At 42.7% G+C, this 12,327-nt stretch overlaps 1 protein-coding gene across 2 annotated transcripts in view; it reads left to right on the plus strand.

Moving 5' to 3' along the window:
- Positions 1–12,327, plus strand: part of PTPRG (protein tyrosine phosphatase receptor type G) — a 411,417-nt gene that overhangs the window by 131,074 nt on the left and 268,016 nt on the right. The window lies entirely within an intron of this gene.

Below are 12,327 nucleotides of genomic sequence, written 5' to 3' on the forward strand. Positions count from 1 at the left end.
AAACGTTAAATCATCTGGGCTGGGGACCACTATGGTTCTTTAGCGAGTGCAGTGATTTTATCCGCATCCTGCAAATTGCAAGTGCTTTGAGTCAGGTTCCTAGTGAGTCGCTGGCAAGGCTGGGAGCTGAGCTTGGAGGCTCTCCCAGACCTGTGCTTTAACTGGTGCTTTAACCGGTAGACCATACTCCTGCGCCTTACTTCAGCTTCTTTCAGTGCTAATTTGAACTCTGAGTTACCCCACGCCGAAAGGCAATTTGCCACTGTCGAGCCTCCCCTTTCTGTGGCTCTAGTTGATCAAACAGCAAATCCCTCCCCAGAGGTAACCGCCTTCCCTTAGGGAGTTTTTACTTCTAGAAAGGCCTGGAAATGAAAGACTCGCTCACCCAAATCACGTAGAGATGACTCAGATAGCAAACTTTTAAACTCCTGGGGCATTTTGTTGTGTTTATTTATTTATTTGTTTTTAAAGAGATCTGGGAGCAAACTCCAAAAGGAGCATCAGGAGACTGGGATGAAAGGAAAGTGTGTGAGCCATTCAGACTACCATTAAAAACTGGTGGCGTGCCAGTTTGTGGTCAGGCAGTGTTCTTCACAGCGTAATTTATTTTACTCTGTAAACAAACCACCCCCACTAATGGCAAACAAAAAGGCTTCTTCCTTCCAGATTTTGGTTGTTGAATGCAGGAGTGTTCAGGAATAAGCAAACCTAGCTCACTTAAATTTCACATCGTGTACCTTCTTTGGAGAGAATTGTTTTCGGTTTTGGGATGGTGCAGGATTTTTTCTGCTAACTTTCTCCACTGTACGTTTGTGTTGGCACATCCATGTCATTAAGATCAGGCTAATCGAGAACCCAGTTCCGGTGTGTTATCTCCACCCCACCTTTGGCATCCCAGCCCTGACCTTTGAAGTAGGTGGGTTGACTCACCTTCAGCTGCATGAGTAAGTATTCTGGGCTGGTCTGAAATGCCGTTGAACTAAGTGGACTGCTCATATACTTAAAAGTTGAAGTGCATGCTTACGGATTTTTCTGAGTCGGAGGCCAAAGGAATTGGTCCTCTCAGCTTTTGCTCATTTTGTGAACTGAAAGCTGAATAATTGAATAAATTGATTAAATTAGGATTCATGTTTAACAGTTTATTTTAAAGACGAGCATGGTTGAGACTTTTAAGCTCTTAAAAATAAAGATTTGCGGAACAAGTGTGAAAGCTGGCGAAACTTTGCAAGATTTTTAGAGGCTGTAGAAATTGGGTATGAAATCACTTAAATACTTCGGAATCAAAAAACATGCCACCGGCTCTGTTACCCAGAAATGTCTTGAATGGGGATTGAAATGAAGTTTTCCACAATAGTGTTGATCCGGAGAGAAACTATGAGAAACTTTCTGTGGATGTTTCGGCTCTCATCTTTTAACAGAGATTCAAAAATGAAGTGAATACACTCATTAAGAAAGGGCTAGTTGCTCAGAGCTATGTCCACAGTTCCTTTGAAATGATGTCTTCTGAGGAATTTTAAGCACGCTACAGATGGAAGTCATTTTAAATTCTGAATAAAAATTGTGTTGGTTTGTATGCATGGTGTTGGCATTGTTTTAATCCTTTGTACATATATAATTTACACCCACGTAGAAGCCATTTATAGTGTTCTTTGCCCTTTGGGAGTGGTTTAAAATGATCTTAATGTAAATGAGCTGTACCCTAAGGTCCACATTTAGCCAGTGTACTCCTTGCTGCAATCAGTGTGATTGCCAAGTGTAAATCAAGGCTGCAGCTCTGACCCCCAAAACTGCACCTCTGAGTTTTCCAAAAAGAAACTGTGAAAAGTGCCTCTCCTTATTTGTGTGGTTTCGTTTTTAAAGCAAATGGAAGGAGAATCTCTTGAATCTCTTCGTGGACCGACCAGACAAGAAATATAAATCAGGCAGTTGAGGAAAAATATCCTTAAAAGGTATTCTACGTTGTACTTCTGCTATTAGGGCTAACGACCAGAGATTTGTTACTCTTAAATTACATGTTAGGACTGTTTTCCAAACCTTGGAACTTTTTTTGAGGTTGTTTTTGTTTAACTTGCCGGTAGCTTTTAGGTGACAAAGAGATTTGACGGCCTTTTGTCTGGAGCCCTCAAATCTACTGGCAGGTAAAACACTTCCTGCCTGACCTTCTACCTGAGAAATAATTTAGCCCTTCTGCTTGTTGCTTCTCCCTTGATGTTTTTAAAGCTTGGCTTAAGGCGGGGGGGGGTAGGAGGATAGAAGAGGCCTTTCTAGAACAATAAATAAACTGTGCTTTTGCTGTGATAGTACGTTAGTCGTACAAAATGGCATGTTTTGGCTTGACTTACAAGTGCGTGCAGAGCAGGGTTTCTCAGTTGAGGATCTGAATAGCAGTGAAAAAGGGACTTAACAATTGCCCGTGTAGTGAGACAGCCAGATCTTGTTGCCTGGAAAAAACAAAGCTGCATGACACATTTCTCACTGAAGGAATTGGAGTTCTAATGAGGGAATTTTAACATACCAATTATATATATGTATATATATATTTTTTTTAGTCAGAGGGAGGAGGGGGAAACACGTTATGGTTGGAGCTAATGAGACGCCCTCACTAATCCCTCCCATTGCGTTTCAGACCATGGGAGCCATTCTCAACTTCTCTTCTGCTAATGTGATTTGCCCTGCAAAAAGGGATGTCTGCACTGGTAACAGCTTCTGCTGGAGCTGGATCTAGCCCTTTCCTCCCGTCTTTCACTGTATTTGACTTAGTGCTCTAGGAGAAGCGCTACCTGTTTATTTGCTTGTCAGTGAGAAGCGAGCTGGGGCCAACGTGGCAGGTGAGAGGTAACAATCTGTTATAGCGATAACGAGACCTTTTTGGCCTTTTTGACTTTGCCGTAGGCGTTGGCAGAGGGTGACCTGTGAAAACGTTCAGAGCCTCTGAGCTGTTGCCCAGCCTGGTTAGCACGGGATGCTGCTAACGGTGGGGCTAATGCTACAAAACGCCCCGTGCCGCCCAGCTGGGCTCCGCGCTCTGGCCGCTGCCTTCGGAGCCCGTGTCGTGCTGTACAAAGACCCCGAGTTTGAGACTGGGAATTTGCTCAGGCTTTCTGATTTCTGATGAACGCTTGAGTTGTGTCCTTAAAGTGGATTACTGAGGAGCTACAGGAACTGGGTTTCTGTGGTTTGTATGAGGCAAGTAGAAACGCTTCCGCTGAATGCTATGCTGGTTGCATCTGGTCCCAGAAAAATAATGCTGGGTTTTGGGCCTTTTAGGCCATGGTATTAGTTACAGGGCAGACATTTCAATCCAGCATTTGTGTGAGACATCCAGGGAAAAGGGGGCAGCTAGAAAATGAGTTTTAAGTGGAGATCAGACCCCTGAATCTGAAGGGGTCTTGTCCTGGCCCTGCTCTGCTGCCGTTCGGTCCTGCAATCGGCAGTTATGCTCAAAGGAAAGCAGGGTCTGAAACCCATCAACAGCCCTCGGCTCCAGGCATCTGCGCGATGGGGGTGCTGAGTTAGACGCCTCTTTCTCCACGCGTTGGCCAGTGGGGACCCCACTGGGAGGATTTTGTAGGAGTTTCATGCAGGGCTCTGGAAACAGGCAGCCGGGCTCCTAGTTGTGGCGCTTTAGGTAGACGTTGTAATAGCTGGCTTTTGGGCAACAAGGCTAGGCTTTTGGGGCTGAATATCGATGTGAAAGCCTAGCCAGGTTTTCATGTTTTGGGCAAATTTTCTGTTCCTTTGAGCTTCTACAGCACCAGTTAGAGAGAGCTGCAGAAGGGACACCAGCAGGAATGATTTTTCAAGAATGTTTCCTTCAGCTGCACATGAAAAACTTCTGCGTTTAAAAAAAAAAAAAAAAAAGTAGGAAATCAAGCCAGGTGTGTACATTTGCTTATGTATACATGCACATATGCAGAGATCTGTATGCATGTATTATATCTAGCGTGCATATGTTGCACATAGATAAAAAAATTCGATATGTAGCTATTGGAAAGTTTTATAATTGAACATTGTTATTCAAGTTTTTGTACCATTTTCATAGAAAACTAGAAAAAATACACCTACCAGAGTAAGCCTCTCTAGTTTTCTTTGTGCGTTAGGGAAATTTTTACAGAATTCACTTTGCCTTTAGCTGTAAAGCCTAACACTTACATTGCTGTGGGCTTTCTCGATTTCGTGGTTGAATTCAATGCTCTATGTCACTTTTGCTGTTCATGGGACTCCCAGTAATCACCGTGCTCGTCCTTGCACGCTCTGTAGTATGCTCAGTTGAGTATTTCTGGCTTTCTCAGTGTGATTAAACCATTTAGAATTTGGCCTTTACAGTTGCTCGTAGTGGGAGAATTACAGCAATCCATGGTCGGTATCGGGATGAGTCGTTGCATTTGCTGTGCTTACCAGGTTTGGATAAATATTGAACCCTTTCGTGCTTCTCAGCAAAGATGTTTTATTTAGAAGATTGACAAGCAAGTGAAAGTTGTACTGGCATAACCTGCCGTTCTGGTTGTGGTGGCAGAAAGAGGAAAACCTCATGGTGGTTGTTCGCTAGCTCGATATGATTTTAAAGCAACCGCTGAGAAGTAACATTTTAGGAGTTTCCTGACCAGAGATGGCTTAGTAATTACTATTTCTGTAATGATGCCGAGATCCACATCATGATTGACGAAGGAAGTGAAAATACAGGCAAATAGGCCACATGTATCCTGTTCTTCGTGGTGGATAAGGCAAAGGAGTTTATACCCTGCTTGCCATAACCGAAGTAATAGTTAAAACTATATATTTACATAAATATATGTATGTATACACACACACACACACACACACACACACGTGTGTGTGTGTATATATATATATATATATATTTTAAAAATCATACCTAGATTTGAGTTTAACCTTTAGAGGTAGGGAGTCTATTATCAAGGAAGCCAATTTTAAATAATTAATATTTAAAGAGTAATACAGAGGAAGTCATGCACAGCTATGGAGCAGAAAGCCTCAGTGTGTTTTGTAGCTCTGTAATAGCTATTATTTATCACAAATGTGCCGTCTGTTTGTTCATGCTGAGTAATGAATGACCTTTCTGTTTCCACAGCTAGACCTGTGCAGACTTCAGCTGATGGGGTGTGTAGCGCAGTAGCTATTTATCATGCTTCACTTATACTGATCACTGGCTTAAGCTGCACCACCAGGGAAATATCTTGGACTTATGTTATGGTTCAAAAAAGGAGCTATATGGGGTTAACAGCTAAGAAAAGCAGCTAAGTTCTATCCCTGGCTGCTATATTTCAAAGTTGACTTGGCTTGAATTTGAATCAAATTACTGCCAGTATTGTCATAAGCAAATTTATCAGCCAAGGGCTTGTTTACTGTTTCTTAGTAATGCAGGGCCTGTTTTGTTGTCTTTGTGTGTGTGTGTGTGTGATTCCTGTGTAAAGCTTCAATTTCTTACATTGATAAATGGGATAGAATATATGAATGAGAACGAGGTGGCGCAGAAGAGGTAATGCGTATGCTTTTCAGCAGAGAGAGGGTATATGAAGAAGTTACGTTTTTAGCCCCTCATACAGGTCAGAAAGGAATAGCATAAAGAAGCAAAAGGATTGTGGTTTGGGAGGAGGGCAGGGCAAGAGGTTGGGAGTGGGTGGGAAGGTGCCATACCCGAGCTGTTCTTGGGAGCGGTCAAGGTCTCCTCTTTTGTTCTTGGAGATTGCATCAATTAGTTATGTTTTACAGATGCAGTCCCTGGGTGTCAGAAATTGGTCTTTTCCCATGTGGCATGTTAAAAAGCAAAATGCATTTTTAATGCTTGAGGTGGGACCTCTGGAACTGTGGTATAAAGTGTTAAATGACATTAATTTAGACAATAATACCATCACCACACTGCTTTACAAGCCAATAACCCAGCTCTTGTTCCCCCTAGTAGTTTATGTCAAGGAGGGAAGCGGATTATTGCCTTATAAAAGAGGCACAACGGTGTTGCTGCTGTTACACTGCTATTGTTGCAAATGTTTCACAAATCCTAAGCAGGGGAGGTAGCTGAACAAAAGTAGAGAAAGATAGGAGGCCAAGGAAAGCTGCAACAGAGCAGCCTTCAGCCTGTGTGTCATGTTAGGTGAACCTAAAACTACAGAAGATACTTCAGAGCTATAAAAACATGGATGGGAGTATCATCTCCACTGTAAGAACATGACCCAGCATGCATTTGTACTTTTTTCAGCACAGACCACTGGACTGGGAAGATCGCTCGGAAAATGTAGTACCGAGGCCGTATTCCTAGTTGCAGCCGTGTTCACGGACCTTTACAGAATTTGAGCAGGTAGTTAGGAAACTTCACTCAGCTTGCTCCTGGAAAGCTTTTGTTACTCTAAATTAACACTTACAGCCTTGGAGCAGCAAATTCCAGGTTCTGTAGGGGCAACTGTGAAGGGCAGTGTGAGGCTGAGACCTGCAAACTCAGCACTTTTAGATGGGGTGAGGCAGCGAGGCTTGATTTCTAGAGACTGAAAGGTAACCTGGGAGGCTTTGCCTTCAGCCCTTGCTTTGGGGCTCGAGGAGCCTAGAAGGTGCCGCTGTTGGGGCTCCAGCTGATGAGCTCCCCCATAAAGTCTTTAGAGGGAAGAGGTCAGTTTTTAGGATACCAAACCCTTTACTATTGTCTGGCAGGCAAGCACTATGTGGTTTGGCACAAAACACCTTGTAGCAGTGCTTCTCACGTGTGAAATTAATGGTCTCTGTGCTCGTTTGATCTTGAATTTCTTTTCAGTAAAAGCTTTTCAATAAAAACCTTTACAGTATTCAGTAAGATAAGTGGTAAGACAGCAGCATTGGATTATCTAACCTTCCCTGTTATTCGGAACACGGTCGTGTCCCCAGACATTAGTTAATTACTCTGAAAATTACTTTGGTTATCCAAAACCTCAACTCTCTGCACACATCCTGAGTCTCTGTGACATTCAAATAGCCAAGGTTGTTCTGTATTAGCATGAATATCTGACCACCTCCCAGGAACTCAACGGGCGGATTTTGGCTCTTATTACATGTATGCATATTTTTGCCAGCCTCAACAAATCTGCTGCTTTATATTCATCAGTTTGAAAATGGTGGTTTTTGTGTTCTAGTTTTAGCCTTGCTGTGCTGGAAAGCCATAGTATTATACTGTTTTCACGCAATTTGTGCAACGTTTAAATAAACAAGATAGATGAGACATGGGGGAAGACATATGCAGATGAGGAACTCTTAAGAAGAAAGAGATGAAGTGGTTGTCTGAGGTCACCTGTGGCAGAAGTGAAAACTAAACATATCTCTTGAATCCTAGACCAGAGCTTTTGCTACGAAGCCCTCTTTCCTGTATTTGACAAAACATAAAAGTGTTTTGCTGTGGTTAAGGTTAAATTGTGTTGTTACTAGTAGTCAAAAAAAAATCCCGCAGAGCCGATCCAAGAAAGGGAACCTTAAAGTATTTGGTACCTTAAGTTACACTTGCTTTCTGTTTCAGTAACTGCTCTTTGGAAGTGGTTTATGGAATTGGGTTTTCAAACCCCTTCAAGCTTAGTGGAACTTGTGGAAGTAAATAACATCATGAGTTGATGTCTAGAAAGTGTGTGGCACTTACCACTCCTTCCTTTCCACTTTGGGGTCAAAAGTAATGAGGAGTTAAAAAGGAACAGGGATATTTTTCTATTATTATGGTTTGTCGCAAGAGGATTGCATGTCACGGTTTACTAAAATATTACTCGGGGAAAGTATGTTGTGTAATTTACATGAAGCAAAATACTCTGTTTTGGGTTTCATCGTAAGTTATTCAAAAGAAAGTAACATGCAAGATCTGTGGGAGAACGTTAAGTGCAATATCAATATATCTGGGTTCATGAGGGGTTGAAGAGGTGATTTAGAGTGGTATGGGCTAAATATGAAAATTCAAATATCAGTATGACTTGAGTGACTGCTCTTATTTCTCATAAGTGATCGTAATAGGGAAATTTCTCATTTGCTAGCAGGGAGCGATGCTGCCGGTGGTTTGGTTTTTTGGGATGTTTTGGTTTCATTTGATCTGTTCTGTGCTCACGCCAAAGCCAATTGGAGTTAGAGGCGCCTCTTAGTGTGAAGGTCACGCCCTGTGTGTGTAATTATGATTTGAATAAATGTATCTTGATTGTTAAATGCATCTTGATTGTTATTTTTCTCCTATTGGAATAAATAATGAACTGGTAATCTATTAATCAGTTGACTTAACAGCAGTTAGTAAATGTTTAATGTGAGTAAACTGGGTTGTCTTAGAAGTGATGCTTAAATATTTAACTCTAGAAGCGGATTTGTTTCGAAGGTGAAAGCAAACAACGCTGCCATGTCCCCGCTCACTTTGATTCCTTGTGGTTTCTCCATAAGACAGTTGAATCCTCTGGAGAGGGAAATGTGTTGGAAGAAGGGCAAGCTCCTAAACTAGGTTCAGCACTGCACTTCCACATTCTTGGTCACAGTCATTTAAAAACTGGGCAAGTTTGTAAATAAGGGAATGTAGGTGGAGGGGACACAGGGCTGTCTGTGTAGGCCAAGTAGGACATACTGGTATATGAGATTGTAATTTGAGAGGCAGGGCGATGTCAACATACAGGGAATATATGCAGCGCTGGATCCTGTCTCCCTTCTGGCAGCTGGGTTACGGGCGGTGAAAGTGGGGCCCTTGCACTTCTGGCTTGATCCAGTAGCTCCGCAACGTGGAGGTGGCATCTGAAAACACAGTTGTCTCCGCTCCTCTCCTAGAGGCTGTCAGTGCTGTCCCAGGGCTGGCTGAAGGGGAGCAGGACTGGTCCGTGGCTGCTCCGTGGCCGGAGCAAGCCGAGTCACAACCCCCAGCGCTGAGGCCTGGGCTCCTGTCCCATCTTCCCGTTTCTTCCTGCATCCCACCGAGGAGCAATGCAATAACATCTTAAACCTTGCAAAAGGACAACTGTCAGAGCACAGCCCCGGGTTTTTGTGTTGCAGTGATTTATGCTAGGGATGTTGTAGTCCCCCATCTGCTCCCGAGGAAAGAGGCCTCTCCTTGCCTGTTCCTGACCCGAGCTCGGAAGTTCAGTTACTCGCCGCAGAACAAAGACGACAGCAGTCATTAAACCTGTCATGTTTTGTGATATTCCCGCTTGGTCTGTACAGTGAGAGGTGAGAAGGTGGTAGGGATTGGAGGTTATTTCACAAAGCTCTCAGAATAGATGAGGAACAAAGCAAACTCCTGCTGTGGTTCTCCATGGCAAGTATTACCTGTAAGCACTGTAGTCTGGGTCCTGAGCACCATAGTGTGGGATTTGTGACCATAGTGGAGCCAGAAAGGATTCCCTCACCAAAAGCAATGGAAAGAAGTAGTAGCTTGCTTGTATCTGAGAGAAAAGTGATCAAAATGCTGTGTAAGAATTTAAGTAACAAAATCTGTTAGTTTCTGTCATCTGATAAAACCACCTTGGAACAAGGTACTTTTCTAAGGTGATTTTTTTCCCTTTTTTTTTTCTTTTTTTCTTACGAAAGAAATTGCAATTTTTTAATACTCTTTATTTTTCTGAGTAGAAGGTGGTCTGTTAATATCTACATCAGGGTAAGTTTTAAACTCGAACTAGCGACGTTGTTGATACCTCAAGCTGGGTGACTGAATGGGTTAGGTCCAGGAAGATGGGTGCTATTCTCTCAGCCTGCCTATTTTTGTGTACATTGACTTCAGGACACCCACACAAAAGCTTGCAGATGAGAAGCCATTAGATGGGCTAATGGGGCATTGAGCTAACCTGAGGCAATGTATGCAGCAAAGCACTCCTTTCTTAACATCTTATTAGAACTCTCTCAAGGATAACAAGAAGCCAGAGGTAATTAAGCTAAAAATGTAAATAAACATGGTGTGATCACTTTTATGCAAAGTGACCAGCTAAAAATAAGTATCTGCTTGGTATATGCTGTTTCCATGGAGCAGGGTAAATACAAGCTTGCTGCTTGTAGCAGGGTCATGAGCTCCTGCTGTGGCCCAAATTGAAAGGTGAAGATCCCCAATATTTATCCTCTCAGTAAGCGTCTGGGGTCCTGTCGCAGGAAAGGGAGGACAGTGGACGATTTGGTAGACAGTTCGCATAGTCTTTCCACGTTAGGTCACTGGTTTACCTGCAGCAGAAGGGGGACAGCCGTTGCCAGCGCTGGCTCTGTAGGGACAGTAAAAATGAATTGATGGCTTGACTCCAGCTTCTGAAAGAGTAACTTGCTCTAATTGTGCCTTTTTGTAGACTCTATAGAGAAGAAATGTCTGGCAGAACATAGAGGATTAACTGTTCTCCTGCCACTTGAAGTGACTGATGCTGAGGAGAGCACAGGCATGTTGGTGGAAAGGCTGCCATGCAACAGCTTGTAGTTCAAGCTCAGCTTCAGTTGATGGTGGAGTAATCCATCACTTTTTGCAGACGATATAGCCGTTTTTCAGAGCCCACTGAGCTGTCCTGGTCCTCTTTACATTGGTGAGAATTTTACTGGAATTCCAGTTCTGTCATCGTAGTCGTCAGACAGATACTGATGGATCAGAACGGTGCTCAGGGTTTGAGCTCGTTTTGGCAGCGACTTCATAAAATGCGTATGTTCACCTGACACGGGTCCCCTCGTTGGGATCCCTGAGGATTACAGTGCAGAATAATTGTGTGCTAGTTTCTTACTGCATCATTTTTGAAGGCAGCTTTCTTACTGGTAGCTCAGCTATTTCCTTAGCAGGTGAAAGACCTGTGCAGTTTTAAAAAGCCTGAACACCCAGGGTTTTTATCAAGCATACAAGTTTGTGATTTGGTCAAGTTGCATATACGTTAACTTTAATCGTTCTCAAAACGTTTTTCGTTCAGCAACTGACTAGCACAAATTCACTGTAGAAACTCACTTGATGCTGAGCGCCCTTTATTCCTGTGGGCTTTCTAACGACTTATGGGTGCTAAGCTTCTTGGAGGATCATGCACCATCATTTATTTTACACAACAGGCTGCTTTACATAATAAGATTTACAACATCAAAGACAGCAAGAATGTTCTTTTTAAGAAAAAGAGTGTGAACCCTTTACACGCTTAGGAAAAACATCCATATCCTGCACGTGTTTTTCACATGCTGCAATGCCTGCTGTTTGACAGTGTCTAGGGATTTAAATGAAAGCTGACAACAGAAGTATCTCACGCATACCTCTTTTGTAAATACCTTTAACTTCTTTTAGATGCCTATTTTTTGGTTTAGCTTTGTCATAGTAAAAGCCAAAATGTGAGAACTGTTTTGTGTACCGGATCGTCGAAATACCCCGACCCATTGCTGTGTGTGGTAGAAACCCAGTAAAGATGTATGAGAGCACCATCTAAAATCTACTGAAGAGAAGATTTCTAGCATTGTCTTATTCCCTTTCAGTGAAGCAGTGCCATTCCTGTTGACCTGTATTTGGGCAGGACTGGGCCTTTTCCTTTGCATGTCTTGTCTAAAGATGGAGCTGTTGAAAACATGTTTTATGATTTTAGGGTCTTGCAGAAAGGGCAGGGGCGCCTCAGAAAAGTAACACAAAGGCTAATGAGCCTGGTGCATTTGGAGAGTGTGGTGGGGTGACTGGTGTGTATCGTACTAGTGAACAGAGACCTTGTCAGACCCACTTGTTAGATGTTGTCTTGCACAGCAGTGCAGAGGAGACTGGAACCATATGCAGAAGAGGATGAGTAAGGTGCAGGCAAAGTGATTAAATGTACATAGTGTTACAACTTTCTCTTGTTCCCAAAAAAGACAGTGACGTATAAAGGGTGGAAGAACAGACAAGCTGGGTTTTAGAGGTGGGCTTGTAACACTTCTGTGGGCCAGGGAGGTCGGAAAGGACCAGAACACAATATAGACCTTTTTATAGGTTATCTAAAGAGTTGTTCAATATTGAGTACAACGCGTACTAGGAGTAATGGGTGGAAGTCGAGTGCAGAAGTCTGAACCAGTGAGAAAAAAAAAAATTCAATGTGTTGCTCTTTCGAAGTTTTAGATGCCCCATTCACTGAGGTCCTTTAAAAGTCCTGTGGTTGTTTCAGTGTCCTCTGTGCTTTTCATAACCTTGTGAAGTGGGCTGGCTCTGCAACCTGAACAGACTTTCTGGCAGCTGCAGTTGTCCCAGAATTATGCATTTTTGGATTTCATAGCAAACAGAGATCCATGGCAAGATCCTTACATATATATTTTTAATATGCTTAGACTTTTACTTTGCAGAAACCATTTATTCTTCCTATGTCACGCCTAATTGTAGGGTTAACTAATTTTGTTAAGATCTAGAATGTGCTTTTGAATATACTCAGGAGAAGAAATTTG

The sequence above is a fragment of the Struthio camelus genome, chromosome 14 (genome assembly GCF_040807025.1).
Source record: "Struthio camelus isolate bStrCam1 chromosome 14, bStrCam1.hap1, whole genome shotgun sequence".
Taxonomy (NCBI): domain Eukaryota; kingdom Metazoa; phylum Chordata; class Aves; order Struthioniformes; family Struthionidae; genus Struthio; species Struthio camelus.